The sequence below is a fragment of the Stenella coeruleoalba genome (assembly GCF_951394435.1).
Source record: "Stenella coeruleoalba genome assembly, chromosome: 2".
In the NCBI taxonomy this organism is placed as follows: domain Eukaryota; kingdom Metazoa; phylum Chordata; class Mammalia; order Artiodactyla; family Delphinidae; genus Stenella; species Stenella coeruleoalba.
Window position 1 is genome coordinate 93,322,321 of NC_137147.1, and position 2,620 is coordinate 93,324,940.

General features: G+C 38.2%; 1 long non-coding RNA gene across 2 annotated transcripts in view; it reads left to right on the plus strand.

Moving 5' to 3' along the window:
• LOC307182876 overlaps positions 1-2,620 on the plus strand; it is a 259,239-nt gene that overhangs the window by 96,290 nt on the left and 160,329 nt on the right. The gene's annotated exons all lie outside the window — the stretch shown is intronic.

Genomic DNA, 2,620 nt, shown 5'->3' on the forward strand with positions numbered 1-2,620 from the left:
TTTGGGTTTTGTTTGTTCTTCTTTCTCTAGTTCCTTTAGCTGTAAGTTTAGATTGTTTACTTGAGATTTTTTTGTTTCTTGAGGTAGTCTTGTATTGCTGTAAACTACCCTCTTACAACTGCTTTTGCTGCATCCCATAGGTTTTGGATGGTCGTTTTTTCGTTGTGACTTATGTCTAGTTATTTTTTGATTTCCTCTTTGACTTCTTAAGTGATCTCCTGGTTATTAAGTACTAGTTATTTATTGTTTAGCCTCCATGTGTCTGTATTTTTCACAGATTTTTTTCCCTTAATTGATATCTAGTCTCATAGCATTGTGGTCAGAAAAGATATTTGATATGATTTCAATTTTCTTAAATTTACCAAGGCTTGATTTGTGACCCCAAGATATGATCTATCCTAGAGATTGTTCATTCCATGAGCACTTGAGTAGAAAGTGTATTCTGTCGTTTTTGGATGGAATGTCCTATAAATATCAATTAAGTCCATCTTGTTTAATGTGTCATTTAAAGCTTGTGTTTCCTTATTTATTTTCATTTTGGTACATCCCAGTTTTCTGAGTTAGTAAAAACAGAATCCACAACACATTCAGAGTGCTCTAAGTACTTAATAATTAGGTAAAATTCTGAAGAGAAAACAGGATTTTCAAATATATGCCCATCAGCCCAGTGAAGAGTCAATGACACTCCAGATTCTTAGACCAAGCCTGTACAAACATATGGGGTTTGTCAATACCAGAGAAAGAGAATTTCAAGTTGAGTAATTACTCAGATAATTTGATTCTGGGAGAGTTTGCTTTCATCATGCAAACCAGCAGTTCCCCTCTTCCTGTCCTCCTCTGGTCTCCACCTCCTAGTCCTGTTTTCCCCTAGCATATTTTTTATCTGCATTATCTTTAGACAGCTATATCCACCTCCATCTCTCTTTGACTGTATAGGTGATGGCCTTGGCTACGTATATGTACACATTAAATACAGTAGATGTTCAAGGGAATTGGATGGCTGAAGTGCAGTGGTCCAAAATCTGTTTTCCTCTACTGTACAGCTCTAGTCACAGTAAACTGTGTGTTCACAATCATCTAGTGAGTTAATGTGAATTAAGGAATTTAGACATTGTCTAAAATCCTGGACTGTCTTTTGCAGATCTGGATTATTTGGATGCTTGTCTAGACTTGACTACAGACATATCCAGGTGCACAGGCCTATTTCAACATATGTTTAGGCCATGTAGATGATCCAGATGATTCCAAGTTCAAGTATTTCCTACTTTTTTAACCTGAAGTATAGTTGATTTACAACACTGTGTTAGATTCAGGTGTACAGCAAAGTGCAAATATTTCCTGCTTTACTAATGCCCATCCCGGACCACTTTGAATACCTCTCCCTTTTACCTGGATTCTGGGTCAATTAGAATGTCTCTGAGCCAGAGTGTTGATTCAGTACTGATCTTGAGAGTAAGAATGGAGGACAGTAGGAAGCTGCGTGTCACTAGGCATGGCCAAAAAAAAAAGAATGGGGGACCGGCATGGATTCCAAAAGAAAAGAGCTCTGCCAAATAGCAGGATGAGAAGAATATTCAGGTTGACTCAATGGCCAAGATTTACAAGTGTATAAATGAGTTTAAATTTTCAGTTTTTAAGTAGCCTTCAGTATACACATCCATATTGGTGATATAACAGAAAGAAACTGGTATTTGGAAAATTCACTCATCTATTTTATTCTCTCTCAAGAGCTAATTCCGAAGTTTGCATTTTACCCCTGACTACATGTAATGATTAGATAAACTAGATAACTGTTAAATCTCTAAGGTAATTGTTAAATCTGAGCTAGGATAAAATGTGATTGTAGGGGATCTGCCCTGGCCATGTTCTCTACTGATCTGTTGCTCTTTTCTTTGGGGCCATGGAAAGTAAGATGGGGAGAAATGTTGAGGGAGAAGGATAATGGTATATGAGGAGCACTCCTTAGAAGTTTGAACTCACTGGGTTGTAGATTTAGATATAGATTCAGAGACTTCCCCTCCCCCAAATCATGGACCTGTGATAAGAGTTAATAGGTGCTACTGCCTAGGGTATTCTCTTTCTTAGGGCACTCATGGAACTAAACAACAATGCAGACATGAAAAAAAGGAATTTTATTTTAATTTCAAACCCATTGTATGAATTTCTTTCCTAGAACACATATATAATCTGGTTGAGGCATAAATTGAGAGACTGGGAAACCACAGTCTTCCATTGAACTTTTGCCACAGTTAAATCACATGAGGTTAAACAAGAGTTAATTTAACATAATTCATAGGAAAAGGCAAATGCTGAATTTGTAAGTATTTCTCCAAAGGTGTGAATATTGCAGTACCCAACCCACCGAAAACAAAATCAAAAGCCCTTTATTCACACTAGTGGGTGTGTTTAGCCCTAGGTACCCAGTGTCAGCCTGGCCTTTGTAATGGAATTGAATGCTTCTGCCCCAGTCATTACAAAGCTCCCATCTCAGGGCAGGACAGTGAGGAGTCGGGCGTGAGTCTTGCTGATGGCTTGTCTTTCCCAAAGCACGTTTTGTGGAATGGGCCTTTAGGGCTGCAGTTTCCTGCACAAATCTTGGCCTCCGTATTTTCTCCTGCAG